Genomic DNA, 21020 nt, shown 5'->3' with positions numbered 1-21020 from the left:
AGGGGGGCTTACATTTAAATCGCCTCTTCAGCAGTACAAACAAAACAAAACACTGGAGTGGCGCTTTAAGTAGAAAATAGGGTTTGCTTTGTTTACTAGCTACAGCGCCACTTCTGTCAGTGGGTCATGTTGGGTATTACAACTAAATACCAATCGAGGCAATAAAGCTGCAATACTGGAACACATGTAATGCAGGCCGTGGTAGTTACGTTTTTGGTTACACATTAGGTTGATAGCATTACTCTACTAGAGATCCTATAGAAAGCGCCATCCTCTACATACTCAGGTTTTCCTTTTTGCTGTATGGTAGTTTCCAGGAAGAAGAGTAAGAATGGCCATGAGGAAGCGGAAGAGAGAACTGATCGCCCAGTATGAAGAGGAGTGGTAAGTAGATGAGGTTCCATCACTGCGGTCATCACAATCCATACACTTACACCGGAAAGTCCATAGTGACCATTACACACCACCACTACACATATTTATCCCATGTACAGCTCCAAACTAATGTCAGATCCCCATGAGGAGAACACCCATCAGGATGTGAGTTATGTGTAGCCACAGTACGGCCATGCGCGTGAGGCCTAATACTATAATATCTACCTCTTCTATTTCAGCTCACGGTCTGCCGCCCAGGAAGAGGCCAAGAGGAGGAAGACAGAAGAGGACATCCCCCAGCCGGAAGAGCGGGCAGCTTTCACCGCACTCCTTGGTAAGACTCATTGCACCTTCCAAGGTTTCCAGACCCAAAGTGTTAGATTAATATAAAATACATGTCATATAATCTATTTTATGTGTATTATGGTGGAGAAACATGTAGGGAAGTGTTCTCCCTCCTCCTCTTATAGTCACACCTAGTATGATACAGCAGACACTATGTGGTGAGGAGTGTCGGGGCTTTGGTGTCTCCTCAATACTGATGGCATGTCTTTAGGACAATTCTTCAGTATCTGATCAGTGGGTGTCAGGCGCCAAATCTCCACCAATCTGACACTGATGAGCGATCCTGAGGATAATACATCATTGATGAGGAGCCCTACAACCCCATTAATTTAGAATTAATAGCATTAAACAGGATTTCATTACAAAGTTCATAGTGAAATAATTCTATTTTCCTCATTTTTGTAGAAGAAGAACACATCAGATGTTTTCTAGCCAGGGACAGCTGTCTAAAGATTTCGGACAAGGTATTATTGTAGTGAAGGATAAGAAATCCTCCAGATCTGAGAAGATCCATCATAGGGAAATAAAGGGCTTATTCTTATGTAATAGTGGCCAGATATGACCAAACCTAGGAATCTACTGACAGATATGTGCTGTGTTATATATCCCTCTAAAGGTACTGTCACACTTAGCGATGTACCAGCGATCCCGACCAGCGATATGACGCGGTCAGGATCGCTGGTACATCGCTAAGTGGTGGCTAGTGAGCTGTCACACAGGCAGATCTCACCAGTGACATCGTAGGGGACGGGGGTCGCTACTTACCTGTCACACTAGGCGATCCTGCTTCCTCCCGCCCGGCTCCACGCTCGTCTCTCCACAGGAAGCGCCGCAGGAAGCTGACGACGAAAAACAGTCCTGGATGTTCTCGCGCGATCAGCGATAACCAGCGGGAGAGCGGGTCGTAGGTAAGTATCAGGCACCGCGATGTCGCTAGCAATATCGCTATAACGTCACAAGTTATAGAGATATTGCTAGCGATATCGCTTAGTGTGACAGGACCTTAACTCGGCTTCTCCTCCCTCCAGTATCTCCTCGCCATGGTCATCGCTTACTTCAGGAGAGCAGGACTGCCATCTTCAGAATATGGAACCTTCTTCTTTCCAGCTCTGTGAGTCTCTTTTATTATTACACATTCACGTCTATAAATAACATTGTTTTATTTTATTGTAAAACCAAAATCTCTTTTCGGCCACTCGGCTAAATACATGATAATGGCATTTGTTGTTGTTGTCTGTATTTTCTTCTGAAGTGGATTGTAATTTATTTGGTTTCATTTCTCTTCCCTCCAAGGTTTTTAGCCAACCAGTTTGAGCAAGAAGAGGTGCGATATCGACAGAAGATCTACCGCTGGGCCCTTGGACGGAAGTGGAGGATGAAGAAGGACCGACTGCTACAATGCCGCAATGTTCTGCTCACCAGGATGGGATTCCGGGCTTGGGTGGATCGGGACACATGTGATCTGGTGAGTAATATAGACAGTAATAATATAAAGCTGATCTGTAAATAGAGATCACAATTTAAATAGTATGCTTAAGTAAATCCCTTAGACCTGATGAGGCACTTGTACTTACTCTGTAAAGCCACGTCAAAATGGTCGTGTAATCCTGATATTAGGCAGAGCATTTTATGACTGCAGCCATAGCTGGACTCATGACATGCTTGCTTTAATGTCAAGCAACAAAACTTTAATAAGTGATTATAAAGTCATTCTGCCATGGATTTTCAGTCATCACACACCAGTATCATCAGGCCTAAAATATATGCAAATTAGATTATGATTAATGGTGACATATGCCCTTTACACTCTGTTTATAATCACTTATTTTATTCTAGATCATGGCAGAAGACCCTGACCACTGGGCATGGAAGAGAGAGAGGAATATCCACTGATGCCTGGAAACAGAGCTGCAGGACCTACAAGAAGAAGAACGTGGCTGGAAGAGAAACATGGCTGACGGTCCAAGAAGAACAGATAGAAGACGTGACGGATGAAGAATTGGAGAAAGTAGAGAAGTATGCTGGTATGGTGTACAGGGGATATAGACTAGATTCCTTGATAGGGCGTTGATCCAGGGAACTAGTCTGATTGCCGTATGTGGAGTCAGGAAGGAATTTTTTTCCCCAATGTGGCGCTGTTTGCCACATGGGTTTTTTTTGCCTTCCTCTGGATCAACATGTTAGGCTATAGGTTGAACTAGATGGACTTAATGTCTCCCTTCAACCTCAAATACTATAAATATAACATGTTAAATATATAATATATTAATATATATAAAATAAATATATATAATAAATAATATAATTTAATATAATATAATAAATATAGAATATAAATATGTTAAATATATACTAGATTAATATATATAATATAATAAATATATAATTAATAATAATATAATTTAATATAATAAATATATAGTAAAATATAATATATAATATCATAAATATATAATATAAATATAACATGTTAAATATATACTAAAATATATATAATAAATAATAATATAATTTAATATAATATAATAAATATATAATATAAATATAATATGTTAAATATATAATAGATTAATATATATATAATAAATAATAATATAATTTAATATAATATAATAAATAATATAAATATAATATATTAAATATATAATAAATAGATAATATATAAATAGATAATATATAAATATAATAAATAATATATAATAAAGCATATAATAAACTTCCCACTATTTAAACTTTCCATGATGTGTCAGAGTCTTTATTTTATACTTTTATGTGTGGACAGGACCGCCATCAGAGCATTACTGTCCTCACTGTTGTGAGGGATCCAGTGAGCAGAAGCACAAGAGGGAGGGCCCAGACTCAGTTAAGCATTTGGGGGGCCATGGATTCCAAATGACTGATCCATTGGCATTCTAATTGTGCCAATATCTGTTTTAAATCACAACCCCTAATTCCCCCATTAACACAATCAATCCCCCTTACCGTTAGAGTTTTCGTATCACATCCATGAAAAACCTTAAAATGTCAAGATAACGACCCATCAGAGGACATAAATTCTGTACTCCTGATGATATTTTCACAGGCCCGACAGTCACCAAAGGGGAACCAGTCCGTCTCGGTTTACTTTCAGAAGAGGTGAAGGGATTGGACACCTTGGCAGTATAGTGGCTCCTCAGTAACATGTCCTTCAGACTCCTACCCCTCCTGGCCGTTATAAGGGGATTTTTTGGTAATTGTGCTGCCAGAATTGGGTCTGTTTTTAGTACAGGCCAATTCTTGTGGAGAATGTTTTCATCTCTTTCCACTCCGGGGCGGGCCTGTGGGGAGGCTTCATGTGGTGCTCTTCTTAGCTTTTCATACCCTCAGTGATCTGCCCCCTATTTTACACACTGACTATATGTTTTGAAAAAAAAATCACATTCAGCAGGCAGGCGCCGGCGGTTTGTTAGAGAAAAAAAAATTGTCTCCTCCAAGATTGGTGATCCAATAGATGCTACTGCGCAGGCGCGGCCGGTGCCAATTTGAGAGAGAATTTTACTTTCATCTGAATAAATTTATATCAGCAAATAAATGAATTAAATGCATATTAAAGATGTGATCTTGCTGCATATGATGATCTGGAGAATAGAAGCAATCTTGTGATCATGGGTTTACCAGAATCTATGACCCGTAGCCAGCTTACAAGTATATGCACACTAGACCTACCAAACGCTCTGGACATTAATACACCATTGAAGGTGAAATGCGCTCACAGAGTCCACCACCACCACCTCCACAAGAATCCCCTGCTTATAAGCCCGGGCCTGGTACTGCGAAATACCTGAGCTATGCAGACAAAGTGGACATCTTACAACGGTACAGAAAATCCTCTCCACCCCTGGTGCTCGATGGACGTAGAGTGTTAATTTTCAGTGACTACTCGGTGGAAGTAACAAAGAAAGACGCGTCTTTAGTGGAATATGCACTGAGCTAGTATAGAAGAAAACCCGCGTCTCATTACAATTCTCGGCGAATCTTAAAGTGTTTTTACCTGGAGGAAGAACACAAACATTTTCAGCAGCAGAACAAGCATCAGACTTTCTTAAAGACAGAGAAGATCTTCTCAAGGAAAACAGCAGAAAAAAGAATCACCAACAAAACGTCTGAGTATTGTCAGGACTTATTCTGATTATCCCCTTTTGAATGATTAAAACTCTTTCTCAAAGGGATAAAAATCTTACACTATGCAAAAGACTGAGAAATCTTATATCGCTATGAGAAGAGAAATTTTGGGTGTTGATATATAATTTACACTTAAGGTGACTTATTTGGGTAATCAGACTTGTACACTAAGCAAACAAATTCTCTCGGGCAGCTTCTCCCCCATACCTCTTCAAAATGATAGTTTTACAAATTAAGAATTTTACATTTAAACATGAATATTGTCAGGAACACCGCACTGAACTTGCTCACTGAGCCAGTGTGCGTGTCCTGAGTAAAGCGAACTGTGCTCAAACATACCTGTGGAGCGGGCAGCAGCCGAGTAGATGTGTACTTCAGAACAGCAGGACCTGAAGCACGTGACTACTAGGGGCGTGGCCTAAGCTCCAGAGAGCTAGGAGCTGCAAGAGAACTCCTAGCAGGGTAACTGCGAGACAAAGTTACCAAGGGGCATAGACAGGGAGGATAGTCAGGACGTAGCCAATGAGTCATACACAGAGATAGCTGCAAGGTACAAGAGGGGCGAGCAGAGCGTAGTCAGATCACAGGCAATGAGTCATACACAGAGAGGGTAGCGCAGTACAGAATCAACAGGCAAACTCACAACGGGGAACAGAACCGGGTCAGAACCATATAAACAAGCTATAACAACGAACAGGCACACAGAGGTCACCACACTCGGCCAAAGGCAAAAGTATAACTGGCAGGGATTGGAGCTTCCCAGGGGTTTAAGAAGCTCTCCCAGAACCAAAGAGAGGCCACAATCATTAACCTCAGGTGTGCAGGTCAAAACCTGCACTGAGCTCCAGATACTAACCCCTGACGTGCCGCTCAAAAACCTGCACTGGGATCATGACAAATATAGATTGAATATTGGTAAAAAAATAATCAGGTACACAATATCCCTCACAAAAATAAAACTAAAATAAATATACAGTATATATGGACGAGTGTTTTTACTTTACGAGGGCTCTAGCTACCTTGCAGTTTCAAATAAGGCTATAGCTTTAAAGATTGTTTCCACTACTGGACAACCCCTTTTTAAAGGAAATCTGTTGCCAGTTTTTTTCTACCCCATCTGAAAGCAGCATAATGCAGGGGCAGAGACCCTTATTCCAGCAATATGCCACTCACTGGATTTCTTGCTGTTATTTTGATAAAATCACTGTCTCATCTGATGGAGCTCTAACAGTTATCTGAATGCTGAGCTCTGCCTAAACCACTGATTGACAGACTTCTGTGTACACTGCACTTTGGTTGATATCTGATAATCAATATGCTCGGGTGCTCATTGGTCGATTCGAGCAAATTGGAATACTCGGGTACTCGGACAGAACAACGAGCCCAATGTAATGTCTATGGGTGACCCGAGCATTTTTACCGCAATCCCCCCTTGGGTCCTTTTAACATCTAAAAACGTCAGAAAATGATGGAAACACTGCTCAAATGACACAGGGACATCATGGGGATCGCTCCTGGAAGCATTCCTGATACCTAGTTCACAGCTTTAAACAATGTTGTCAGAGTTTCATGCCATTTTTCCCGATGCACCAAAAAACATACCTGTCAGGAACACCGCACTGTACTTGCTCACTGAGTGTCAGGATCCTGTCAGCGCCGGCGTGCAGCCTCCGCTGAGCAGGGACTCACCCGCACTGTAGGGGTACCGGGGTCAGGTACAGCCAGAAAGTACCGATGCACAGGACCTGTGGATGCTGAAGTTTAGCAAGCAGACACGGGACCTACGGTCATGTGACTGCAAGGGGACGGGGCTTAGCGTCCTGCTTAGTGAGATGGAAAGACACTATACAGAATTACTCAGAGTCAGGCAAAACGGGGTTCACACACAGAGATAGCCGTAACGTACCAAGGATGAGACAGAGTGGATAGTCAGGGCCAAGCAGCAGTCAAAACCAAACAGACATAGAAGGTACCAAGCAGAATCCAAAGCAATATCCAGAGAACAGACCGAGTCATACACAGATTATCAAGCAACCAGAACACAGCACTAACACTCTCAGGGGTCACCACACTATGCCAAGGGCAAGAGTATAACTGACAGGGATGGGAGCGTCCTGAGGCTATAAGAAGCCTCTCCCAAAACCAGGGAGAGGCCACAATCATAGCCCCAGGTGTGCAGGTAAGCCTGCACCGGGATCACAACCTTTAACCCCAGAAATGCCAGTCATCAGCACTGGTTCCAGACATTAACCCCACGTGTGCGAGTCAAACCCGCACTGAGATCATGACAGTACCCCCCTCTCAACGGGGGGACCTCTGTACCCCCAGGCTTGCCCGGGTACTCAGCGTGGAAAGCCCGCACCAGGCGATCAGCATGCATCAACCGGGCCGGTACCCAGGACCTGTTTTTCGGTCCATACCCCCTTCCAATGAACCAGGTACTGTACCGACCGCCGTACCAACCTGGAATCTACGATATGACCAACCTCGTACTCCACCTGCCCCTCGACCAAAACAGGAGAAGCAGCAGACTCGGAGTCTCCCCGGACTGCTTCAAAAGGTTTCAGTAGAGATTTATGGAAGACGTTAGGCTGCTGTTGAGGTAGGCATAGGAAGCAGTATTGTGGAAATATCCAAGCGAGTTTATTAAAATGACATAAACCGCTCTGGATATTAAAAACAAAGGTACAGCCTTACTTATATTCAGTAAAACACGCCCCTGCAGTTCCTTGACATCTGGATTGAAGCTTCCAATGATGGGATGATCCATACAGATGTATACAGGAAGCCGACAGCCACAAACTCGTGTTTACAAGCAGGCTCTGCCCACCCAGCAAGCATCATCCGTAGTATCCCTATAGGTCGGTTTTTACATGCTAAGAGATTTTGTTCGGCTTCAATAAGGTTTGAGAAACAGTGAGCAGAACTGACCAGGAGATTTGAGGATAGGGGCTACAGTCGAAGGATGATCAGGAGGGGGTACAAAAGAGCGGTTGCAACATCTAGGAATGAACTGCTATATAGTTACCAAATTGCAGATAAAGAGAACAACAAACAGGTAAGATTTATCTCCACCTTTAATAGTTAGTGGCATAACATAGAAAAATTCATCAATAAACATTGGAATGTCCTCCTTACGGACCCCATTTTGAAAAGGGCTTTACCTCCTTCCCCCCAGTGTGTAGCTCGACGTTCGGCCAATTTTAAAGATCTTTTGGTGCATAGTCACTACAATCCCCCAAGAGTCTCCAGCAGTAGGTCCCTAGGCCCAGGGTTCTTCCCATGTGGCCTATGTAAGGCTTGTTTGACTCTGAACAAATCCAAGAAATGCAAAAATTTTGATGGATCACGTCTTTACGATATTCGGAAACACCTCACATGTAGTTCCAAGGGGGTGATATATCACGCTGAATGCCTGTGTGGGAAAGTATATGTCGGGCTGACCACAAGGGAACTTAAATTTAGAGTGAGGGAGCACGTGTTGGATATTGAGAAGGCCTCCACTGTGGATGACATTTTTTTTTAAAACTTTACCATGTCACTTTACTAACTCAGCAATTTTTTACTGCCCTAATACAGCTCTGGCAAAATTTAAGAGACTACAGCAAAATTTTCAGTTTGTTGGATTTTTCCCTTTATAGGTATATTTTTGAGTAAAATGTAAATTGCTCTTTTATTCTATAAACTACTGACAACATAGCTTCGAATTTCCAAGCACTAAATTTTGTATTTATTTTCTGAAAATGAGAAATGCTCAAAATAACAAAAAATGCAGTGCTTGAAGACCTCAAATAATGCTAAGAAAACAAGTTCATTTAGAAACAACTGTTTAAACTCAGGAAGAGTTCAGAAATCACTATTTTGTGGAATAACCATGATTTTTAATCACAGCTTTCATGTGTCTGGGCTGCTTTCCTCCAGTCTTTCACGCTGCTTTTGGGTGACCTTTTGCCACTCCTGGTACAAAAATTTAAGCAGTTGTTCTTTGTTTGATGGCTTGTGACTATCCATCTTCCTCGTGATTACATTCCAGAGGTTTTCAATGGGGTTCAGGTCTGGAGACTGGGCTGGCCATGTCAGGGATTTGATGTGGTGGTCCTTCATCCACACATTGATTGACCTTGCTGTGTGGCATGGCGCATTGCCCTGCTGGAAAAACAGTCCTCAGAGGCGGAAAACATTGCCTGAGCAGAAGGAATCAACTGTGTTTCCAGGATAACCTTGTATCCGGCTTGATTAATCCGTCCTTCACAAAGAAAAACCTGCCCAATTCCAGCCTTGCTGAAGCATCCCCAGATCATCACTGATCCTCCACCAAATTTCACAGTGGGTGCAAGACACTGTGGCTTGTACGCCTCTCCAGGTCTCCATCTAAACCATTACACGACCAGGTGTTGGGCAAAGCTGAAAATTAGACTCATCAGAGAAGATTACCTTACTCCAGTCCTCTATGGTCCAATCCTTGTCACGGGGCAGTTGCGGGGAAACAGGAGACGTGGAACCAGGTCCCCTGCCTGAACTGCCCCTCAGGCTAAAGGGGGTGCCCTGACTCTCCTTAACTTGGGGGTACACTTGATGGTAGGGAGTCCCAAGTCCCCTGTTTAGCCCTGAGCTAAACACCCAACCCCCTCCCCAGGAAGTAAGACAGGGAAGTGAACTGCACCGCACCAATAACACGAAAGGAAATATAAAACAGACACCACGGGGTTAAAGCAACTAAAAACCAAAGCTTAGCTTTATCTGCTGCCAATGCTCCCACCAGCAGAGTAAGGCACCCGATCAGCATCCAGCAGCATCACCACTGCTCAAGACAAGCTGAACCCCCTCTGCACCAGGCAGGTCCCAGTCTTCACCAAGGTTGGTTAGCAAATGACCAGTATTACCAACAGTGAATTGCAGCACCAGGTGGCCTTATAAAGGGAAGTGGGAGTAGTCACCACCTGCTGACTAACTAAACATGTAGTAACACCAGCAGCCACCGGGGTGAGGATAACCCAGCAGCCGACCAACTACAGTTGTAGTAACACCAGCTGTCACTGGAGGGAAAAACTAATATTAACTCCCGATGGCCTGAAAGGAAAAACGTTTATATCAGAGCATCCGGACTCTGACACAGATGACTGACTCCTCTGACGCCTCCTCCTAAGAGGACTCCGACACCCAGGGTTAGCATGTGGTGAGGGTAGAGACTTGCCCCTACTCCCTGGCAGCACCTCTGCTGCCCCCACTGGAGAAGAAGGGGACGGTTGTAGAAAGATGGCAGAGACAGTAGCCCCCAGGCAGCAACCCTCACACGACTGATCCCAGCTGACTACTTCCCTAGACTGCCAATCTATGATTGGGTTGTGTTTTTCCAACCAAGGGAGGCCTAAAACGATGGTTGATGGAATTCACCCCCAAGACGTAGCATGACAGGGACTCTACATGATATGTCCCTATACGCAAATGTATTTTTTCCATGACTTGGGTCAACCTCCCCTGGCTCAGTGGGACAGAGTCAATGGTCTGGACGCTAAGGGGTTTGGCCAGCGTCCTACACCTCAGGCCATGGGTCTGGACAAAGTGAGCATCCAGCAGATTGACTCCAGCTCCACTGTCCACAAACACCGGTATGCCCTCAGGTAGAAAATAGGGGGGGAAGCCAGCACTGCTTAAGGTTAGAACGCATAAATTGGAGTGCATATGCACATAATGTCTAGCTGTATTCAAAAATGAGATATTTAGCAAAAAAATTGATCAATTCAATTGAGCCACCCCGCCGCGCCAAGGCAATCTCATATGGGGGGTCCTACTCTATATATTTTTAATAAATGCTGTGCCATTACGGCCTCCTAAATACATTTAGAGCATGACCACATCAAGTGCAATCTGTACCTGAACATTACTGGATCGCTCCGATGAAGCCAGATGGAGCAAGTGCAGATGAAGGCCAACCAGGTCTGAACATAGACATATCAGGAATGGCCTCCACACATTGCCTGACCAGCAAACATAGATGAAGGGCGATGTTGGTCCAGACACAGGTGCACAATTAAATAAAGCTTGGGGCAGGGCGGGGCTGCCGTGTGTGTGCACAGCAGCCTAATCCATCACAATGAACACAGAAAAATTATGGCGGACATAACCAAGCGTGCACGGCAACAGTGGTGGTGAGCCACAAACCAACAACAAGAAAATAGGGGGCGGAAGCCAGCACTGCTTAAGGTTAGAACGCATAAATTGGAGTGCATATGCACATAATGTCTAGCTGTATTCAAAAATGAGATATTTAGCAAAAAAATTGATCAATTCAATTGAGCCACCCCGCCGCGCCAAGGCAATCTCATATGGGGGGTCCTACTCTATATATTTTTAATAAATGCTGTGCCATTACGGCCTCCTAAATACATTTAGAGCATGACCACATCAAGTGCAATCTGTACCTGAACATTACTGGATCGCTCCCATGAAGCCAGATGGAGCAAGTGCAGATGAAGGCCAACCAGGTCTGAACATAGACATATCAGGAATGGCCTCCACACATTGCCTGACCAGCAAACATAGATGAAGGGCGATGTTGGTCCAGACACAGGTGCACAATTAAATAAAGCTTGGGGCAGGGCGGGGCTGCCGTGTGTGTGCACAGCAGCCTAATCCATCACAATGAACACAGAAAAATTATGGCGGACATAACCAAGCGTGCACGGCAACAGTGGTGGTGAGCCACAAACCAACAACAAGAAAATAGGGGGGGAAGCCAGCACTGCTTAAGGTTAGAACGCATAAATTGGAGTGCATATGCACATAATGTCTAGCTGTATTCAAAAATGAGATATTTAGCAAAAAAATTTATCAATTCAATTGAGCCACCCCGCCGCGCCAAGGCAATCTCATATGGGGGGGTCCTACTCTATATATTTTTAATAAATGCTGTGCCATTACGGCCTCCTAAATACATTTAGAGCATGACCACATCAAGTGCAATCTGTACCTGAACATTACTGGATCGCTCCCATGAAGCCAGATGGAGCAAGTGCAGATGAAGGCCAACCAGGTCTGAACATAGACATATCAGGAATGGCCTCCACACATTGCCTGACCAGCAAACATAGATGAAGGGCGATGTTGGTCCAGACACAGGTGCACAATTAAATAAAGCTTGGGGCAGGGCGGGGCTGCCGTGTGTGTGCACAGCAGCCTAATCCATCACAATGAACACAGAAAAATTATGGCGGACATAACCAAGCGTGCACGGCCACAGTGGTGGTGAGCCACAAACCAACAACAAGAAAATAGGGGGGGAAGCCAGCACTGCTTAAGGTTAGAACGCATAAATTGGAGTGCATATGCACATAATGTCTAGCTGTATTCAAAAATGAGATATTTAGCAAAAAAATTGATCAATTCAATTGAGCCACCCCGCCGCGCCAAGGCAATCTCATATGGGGGGTCCTACTCTATATATTTTTAATAAATGCTGTGCCATTACGGCCTCCTAAATACATTTAGAGCATGACCACATCAAGTGCAATCTGTACCTGAACATTACTGGATCGCTCCCATGAAGCCAGATGGAGCAAGTGCAGATGAAGGCCAACCAGGTCTGAACATAGACATATCAATTGTGCACCTGTGTCTGGACCAACATCGCCCTTCATCTATGTTTGCTAGTCAGGCAATGTGTGGAGGCCATTCCTGATATGTCTGTGTTCAGATCTGGTTGGCCTTCATCTGCACTTGCTTCATCTGGCTTCATGGGAGCGATCCAGTAAATGTTCAGGTACAGATTGCACTTGATGTGGTCATGCTCTAAGTGTATTTAGGAGGCCGTAATGGCACAGCATTTATTAAAAATATATAGAGTAGGACCCCCCATATGAGATTGCCTTGGCGCGGCGGGGTGGCTCAATTGAATTGATCAATTTTTTTGCTAAATATCTCATTTTTGAATACAGCTAGACATTATGTGCATATGCACTCTAATTTATGCGTCCTAACCTTAAGCAGTGCTGGCTTCCCCCCCTATTTTCTTGTTGTTGGTTTGTGGCTGACCACCACTGTTGCCGTGCACGCTTGGTTATGTCTACCATAATTTTCTGTGTTCATTGTGATGGATTAGGCTGCTGTGCACACACACGGCAGCCCCACCCTGCCCCAAGCTTTATTTAATTGTGCACCTGTGTCTGGACCAACATCGCCCTTCATCTATGTTTGCTAGTCAGGCAATGTGTGGAGGCCATTCCTGATATGTCTGTGTTCAGACCTGGTTGGCCTTCATCTGCACTTGCTTCATCTGGCTTCATGGGAGCGATCCAGTAAATGTTCAGGTACAGATTGCACTTGATGTGGTCATGCTCTAAGTGTATTTAGGAGGCCGTAATGGCACAGCATTTATTAAAAATATATAGAGTAGGACCCCCCATATGAGATTGCCTTGGCGCGGCGGGGTGGCTCAATTGAATTGATCAATTTTTTTGCTAAATATCTCATTTTTGAATACAGCTAGACATTATGTGCATATGCACTCCAATTTATGCGTCCTAACCTTAAGCAGTGCTGGCTTCCCCCCCTATTTTCATGCCCTCAGGTACCCTGCCAACCACCACTTCTGCTGACAAAGTACACAGAGTGGGCAAAATGGAGGAAAAATACACTCCCTGGTCGCCTCCCTCCACACGACCAGGGGGACGCGGCTTCTTAGGTGGTACGGAAGTTTGGCGCAAGCTGAGCAGACCCTGATAAAATGACCAGTCTGCTCACAGCTAAAACATGCCCCCAAACCATGACAAACCGCAGGCAGCACCATTGGGGAACAAACTCCTCCCACCTGCCTGGGCTCGTCCGACTGCACCATTGAGTCCTCCTCCCTAGCAAGGACTACAGGGGGCAAATTCGCCAAAGCCGCAAAAAACTCGTCCACCGACCGTAGAGATGATGAATCGGCCGGCAGGAGAAGGCTCAGGATAGGGGAACAACTTTAAGGAGAGATATGATGAATCCCACCCGCTGTTCCTCACTCCCTAATGAACGAGGGCGGAGCCTGAAGTGTAGCTTGCAGGCCTCCTGAAAAAAACAAAAAATTATCTCTCCCTCCAGAAAACCTGTCTGGGAGAGATAACTTGGGTTCTGGTTGAGCCTGAACCTGAGCTGAGGCCCCGAACCCCACGAACTGCTGCAGCTGCTGCTCCACCACACCGTGCAGCACCCCACGCTCCTCAGTGAGGGTCTGCAGCATTTGGAGATAGGTCTGCATTAGGGCCATGGCTCACCAGAAAAAAAATGGGTGCTGGTAATAATGTCATGGGGCAGTTGCGGGGAAACAGGAGACGTGGAACCAGGGCCCCTGAACTGCCCCTCAGGCTAAAGGGGGTGCCCTGGCTCTCCTTAACTTGGGGATACACTTGATGGTAGGGAGGTCCAAGTCCCCAACCTGTCCCTATCTCCTGTTTAGCCCTGAGCTAAACACCCAACCCCCTCCCCAGGAGGTGAGTCAGGGAATAAATCCCTCTGCTAGTAAAGCCAGAATTGAGCTCTTCTTTTCCTCACTCAAGACTTGTCTTTTCAACTCCTTCGGCATGATTAAAAGTTATTTTTTCATTCCTATTAATTTTGGGATATTACTAGCACTTGTTTTGCCATCCAGCTTGTCCTATTGCAAAAGGATTGTGAACACCGCAGCAGGGTTTTTATACTTTCCTTTGTTAAATAAGATTTGGTTCAGGTGATCACCTAATCAGAAGCACATTGAGTAGAATGAGGTGTAGTCTGGTTGGAATTCAAGTGACACTGGAATGGAATGACTGTGAGACATGTAGAGAAGCTGATTTTTATAAAACTGTGCAGTTGTCTCTTAATTTTTGCCACAGCTGTGTGTGTATGTATGTATATATATATACACATACATACATACACACTGCCGTTCAAAAGTTTAGGGTCACTTATAAATTCCCTTATTTTGAAAGAAAAGCTGTTTTTGCCAATTAAGCTAACATTAAATTATACAGAAATACACTCTATACATTGTTAATGTGGTAAATGACTACTCTAGCTGCAAACATCTGGTTTGTAATGCAATGTCTTCATAGGTGTATAGAGGCCCTTTTCCAACAACCATCACTCCAGTGTTCTTATGGTACTTTGTGTTTGCTGTGTAAGAAGGCTAATGGATGGTTAGAATACTTGCACAAGGGTATGTTAGCACAGCTGAAAACAGTTTGGCTGATTAGAGAAGCTATAAACCTGACCTTCTTTTGAGCTAGTTGAGAATCTGGAGCATTACATTTGTTGGTTCCATTAAACTTTCAAAATGGCCAGAAAAAAAGAACTTTCATGTGAAACTCGACAGTCTATTCTTGTTCTTAAAAATGAAGGCTATTCCATGCGGGAAATTGCCAAGAAACTGAAGATTTCCTACAACGGTGTGTACTACTCCCTTCGGAGGAGAGCACAAACAGGCTCTATCCAGAGTAGAAAGACAAGTGGGAGGCCGCGCTGCACAACTGAGCAACACGTCAAGTACATTAGAGTCTGTAGTTTGAGAAATCGACGCCTCACAGGTCCTCAACTGGCAGCTTCATTAAATAGTACACACAACGCCAGTGTCAACGTCTACAGTGAAGAGGCGACTCCGGGATGCTGGCCTTCAGGGCAGAGTGGCAAAGAAAAAGCCATATCTGAGACTGGCAAATAAAAGGGAAAGATTAATATGGGCAAAAGAACACAGACATTGGACAGAGGAAGATTGCAAAAAGTGTTATGGACAGACGAATCCAAGTTTGAGGTGTTTGGATCACACAGAAGAATATTTGTGAGACGCAGAAAAACTGAAAAGATGATGGAAGAGTGCCCAACGCCATCTGTCAAGCATGGTGGAGGTAATGTGATGGTCTGGGGTTGCCTTGCTGCTGGTAAAGTAGGAGATTTGTACAAGGTAAAAGGGATTTTGAATACGGAAGGTTATCACTCCATTTTAGGCTGGCGGAACGCATCAAGTAATATAGATGTTAATGAGGTGCGTTCGCAGCCTGGGGTTCACTGTGCAACGATGGAAACTGCTGCTAGACAATGGCAGATAATAGCACGCTCGGGTTACCTCACCCGGAGTGTGCGAGGCGAACCCTGTTACTTCACAAGTTCGCACTAATATAATGTGAGCGCAAGCGATGTGGTCACAGAACTCTGCCCAGAGGCATGGAGTCAGAGTCCTTCTAGAACCACTTGTGCTCAGAGCCGCTGCAGCGGTGCTAGAGAGTGACGCTAGGAAAGTGCTGTGCCCTGTTAGCTGTCACAGAGTGCAGCGGATAGACTCCTACCACCCAGAGGCATGGGAGATATGGCGGCACTATGGCGCTAACCTTTGTGCTAGACTGGAGCACTGTGGCACATGCTTTGCCACCATGAGGCGCTGACTCAGGCTGAACTAACCCTAACACATACGTATCAAAGGAAGGGGTTAATGAGTCAGTTACATGCATCCATCATCACTCACACAAGTCTCAACAAAAGTCTATCTTAGCACATGGCCGAGCGGCCATGCGAACCTTTTATAGCAGCGTCCTTCCGGGACCTTCCTGATGGTCCAATCCGAGCTGGAGAAGGACCTGAGCATGTGACTTCCGATCTCCAATGAGAGATCGTCCCACGGGCATGCTCAGTGGACTGACAGGAGGACTTGGTCCCTGGAGAAGATCGCTGCTGACCAGCATGCGTTGCTATAGCTGAGCCAGAGGTGGCAGCAGCAACCAAACCTACAATGCTGGTGTGAGCAGAGCGCTGGGATCGACGAGTCTGCTGAGCAGGCTCCACTGTGGTCGGAGAGGAATGGGAGACCGCCGAAGGCAAAGCTCGGGATTCCTGCTGTGCAGCGACAGGAACCCAACATCTAACACTCCATTTTGCAACGCCATACCCTGCGGACAGCGCTTGATTGGAGCCAATTTCATCCTACAACAGTACAATAACCCAAAGCACACCTCCAAATTATGCATGAACTATTTAGGGAAGAAGCAGGCAGCTTGTATTCTATTTGTAATGGAGTGGCCAGCGCAGTCACCAGATCTCAACCTCATTGAGCTGTTGAGGGAGCAGCTTGACCGTATAGTACGCAAAAAGTGCACATCAAGCCAAGCCAACCTGTGGGAGGGGATTCTGGAAGCATGGGGTGAATTTCTCCAGATTACCTCAGTAAATTAAAGGGAATCTGTCACCTATTTTTTTTCCATATGAGATGCGGCAATCGCCATCAGGGGCTTATCTACAGCATTCTGTAATGCTGTAGATAAGCCCCCGATGTAACCTGAAAAAAACGAGTTATATTCTACTCACCGGGGGCGGTCTGGTGCGGCCGGGTCCAATGGGTGTCGCGGCTCTGGTGCCTCCCATCTTCTAGTGATGACGTCCTCATCCTTGCTTCTGTCGCGGCTCCTGCACAGGCGTAATTTTCTGCTCTGTTGAGGGCAGAAGAAAACACAGCTGGGATTCAGGATCAATGAAAACAGCATGGTTAAACAACGAAATACTCTACATAAACCATGGATTACCAGAAAAAGAACTCCCGATGTAACCTGAAAGAAAAAAAAAAAGTTAGATTATACTCACCCCGGCGTTGGGTCCAGTCCGATGGGTGTCGCCGTCCAGTCCGGCACCTCCCTTCTTCTAACGGTGACGTCCTCTTCTTTGCTGCCTGTCGTGGCTCCTGCACAGGTGCACTGCTCTGCCCTGTTGAGAGCAGAGTCCTGCAGTGCGCAGGCACCAGGATAGGTCCGGCGCCTGCGCACTGCAGTATTCTGCTCTGCCCTCAACAAGGCAGAGCAGTGCGCCTGCGCAGGAGCCACAACAGGCAGCAAAGAAGTCACTGTTAGAAGGGAGGCGCCGGACCACAAAGCCCATCGGACCAAGACCGGACCGCCCCCCGGTGAGTATAATCTAACTCTTTTTTCTTATCTTTCAGGTTACACTGGGGGCTTAGCTACAGCATTACAGAATACTGTAGATAAGCCCCTGATGTCAGTGTCGGCAGCTGATAGGTGACAGATTTCCTTTAACCCCTTAATGTCTAATGACGGACACAGTCCGCATCAAAGCCGGGACATGTCAGCTGTCATGAACAGCTGACATGTGCCCGCAATAGGCGCGAGCGGAATCGCCGTCCGCCCGCGCCTATTAACTAGTTAAATCCCGCTGTCAAAGCTGACAGCGGGCATTTAAATAGCATTTCCGGCCGCCGGGTCGGAAATGATGTCATCGCCGACCCCCGTCACGTGATCGGGGGTCAGCGTCATGTTGCATGGACAACCAGAGGTCTCTATGAGACCTCTATGGTTGTTCCAGGCATATGGCTTTCAGTGCCACCCGGTGGTCGGCGCTGAAAGCACAGCAGTAAATCTGCTACATATGGGCGATCTGCTCATCGCCCATATGTAGCAGAGCCGATCGGGTTGCGCATGCTTCTAACCTCCTTCGGAGGCTATTGAAGCATGCCAAAAGTAAAAAAAAAAAAAAAAAAAATGTTTAAAAAAAAAATTAAAGAAACCTAAAAGTTCAAATCACCCCCCTTTCGCCCCAATCAAAATAAAACAGTAAAAAAAAAATCCCACATACACATATTAGGTATCGCCGCGTTCAGAATCGCCCAATCTATCAATAAAAAAAAAGCATTAACCCAATCGCTGAACGGCGTAGTGAGAAAAAAATTAAAAACGCCAGAATTACGTTTTTTTGGTCGCCAAGACATTGCATTAAAATGCAATAACGGGCGAGCAAAAGAACATATCTGCACAAAAGTGGTATCATTAAAAACGTCAGCCCGGCACGGAAAAAATAAGCTGTCACCCGACCCCAGGTCATGAAAAATGGAGACGCTACGGGTCTCGGAAAATTGCGCAAGTTTTTTTTTTTTAGCAAACTTTGGAATTTTTTTTCACCACTTAGATAAAAGAGAACATAGACATGTTTGGTGTCTATGAACTCGTAATGACCAGGAGAATCATAATGGCAGGTCAGATTTAGCATCTAGTGAACTTGGGCCTCTTTCACACTTCCGTTTTTGACAATCAGTCAAGATCCGCCGATTTGGAAAAAAAATGGATCCGCTATTTTTCTTTGCGGATCCGTTTTTTTACCCATTGACTTTCATTAATGGCGGATTTTGACTGATGCAAATAACTGAAGTGTGAAAGAGGCCTTAGCAAAAAACAAGTGTGGGTTGGACTTTTTTGGCAATTTCACCGCACTTGGAATTTTTTTCCCGTTTTCGAGTACACGACATGGTAAAACCAATGGTGTCATTTAAAAGTACAACTCGTCCCGCAAAAAATAAGCCCTCACATGGCCATAGTGACGGAAAAATAAAAAAGTTATGGCTCTGGAAAGAAGGGGAGGGAAAAATGAAAATGCAAAACCAAAAATACCCCATGGTCGTTAAGGGGTTAAGTACTTTTTAGTGGTAAAAATGTAATTTGCCTCAAATTTGTCAGTTATACAAGGCTAATAGGTGGAACTGGACCGCACAATGGGGGTCCTTTTAACCCCCTCTTAGCCACATAGATGCCTAGACCCTTATTATTTAAGGGTCCAATCAACCCCGATCGGCTCCAAAATCAGTTGGGGCCGACATAATATGCAGCTGTCGCCTGCGGGGGGCACTATTCACTTATTGCTGATCATAGTTTTAAAACAGCGATCTGGAATAAGGCCTCTTGACGACCAACGGTTTAATGCGCTGCTGTACTATATACATAAACACAAACTCAGCTCCACTATACCTATATCACGTGTCTGCAAGCAGCTCAGCACCACATCAATGTTACACAAGCACGGCTCAGCCGTATCCACGTTACACACGCACGGCTCCGCTGTATCCACGTTACACACAGACACGGCCCCGCGTTACACACACGGCTCCGCTGTATCCACGTTACACACACACACACGGCCCCGCTGTACCCACGTTACACACACACACACACGGCCCCGCTGTACCCACGTTACACACACACACGGCCCCGCATTACACGCACAGCTCCGCTGTACCCACGTTACGCACGCACGGCTCCGCTGTACCCACGTTACACACACACACGGCCCCGCGTTACACACACGGCTCCGCTGTACCCACGTTACACACAGACACGCCCCGCGTTACACACACGGCTCCGCTGTACCCACGTTACGCACGCACGGCCCCGCTGTACCCACGTTACACACACGCACGGCTCCGCTGTACCCACGTTACACACACGGCCCCGCTGTACCCACGTTACACACACACAGCCCCGCTGTACCCACGTTACACACACGCACGGCTCCGCTGTACCCACGTTACACACACACACGGCTCCGCTGTACACAGGTTACGTACACACGTTACGCACGCACGGCTCCGCTGTATCCACGTTACGCACGCACGGCTCCGCTGTACACAAGTCACACACGCACGGCTCCGCTGTACCCACGTTACACACGGCTCCGCTGTACCCACGTTACACACACGCACAGCTCCGCTGTACCCACGTTACGCACGCACGGCTCCGCTGTACACACGTTACGCACGCACGGCTCCGCTGTACACACGTTACGCACGCACGGCTCCGCTGTACCCACGTTACACACACACACGGCTCCGCTGTACACACGTTACGCACGCACGGCTCCGCCGTACCCACGTTACACACACGGCTCCGCTGTACCCACGTTACGCACGCACGGCTCCGCTGTACCCACGTTACACACACGGCTCCGCTGTACACACGTTACGCACGCACGGCTCCGCCGTACCCACGTTACGCACGCACGGCTCCGCTGTACCCACGTTACGCACGCACGGCTCCGCTGTACCCACGTTACACACACGGCTCCGCTGTACACACGTTACGCACGCACGCACACGGCTCCGCCGTACCCACGTTACGCACGCACGGCTCCGCCGTACCCACGTTACGCACGCACAGCCCCGCTGTACCCACGTTACACACACGCACGGCCCCGCTGTACCCACGTTACACACACGCACGGCCCCGCTGTACCCACGTTACACACACGCACGGCCCCGCTGTACCCACGTTACACACACGCACGGCCCCGCTGTACCCACGTTACACACACGCACGGCTCTGCTGTACCCACATTACACACACACACGGCTCCGCTGTACACAGGTTACG

General features: G+C 46.1%; 1 long non-coding RNA gene across 1 annotated transcript; it reads right to left on the bottom strand.

The window, feature by feature from the left end:
• Window positions 1-1861: 1861 nt before the first annotated feature.
• On the bottom strand, window positions 1862-17302 carry LOC141088366 (uncharacterized). The gene is made up of 2 exons (XR_012231928.1): window positions 17185-17302; window positions 1862-2182 (listed from the first exon to the last, which is right to left on the bottom strand). It is a non-coding gene; the product is annotated as an uncharacterized lncRNA (long non-coding RNA).
• Window positions 17303-21020: the final 3718 nt, after the last annotated feature.

This window comes from Dendrobates tinctorius, unplaced genomic scaffold, assembly GCF_039654945.1.
Source record: "Dendrobates tinctorius isolate UK_male_01 unplaced genomic scaffold, ASM3965494v1 ptg000038l, whole genome shotgun sequence".
Lineage (NCBI taxonomy): Eukaryota > Metazoa > Chordata > Amphibia > Anura > Dendrobatidae > Dendrobates > Dendrobates tinctorius.
Note: the sequence above shows the minus strand (reverse complement) of the source record. Positions and strands in the feature narration are given on the sequence as shown.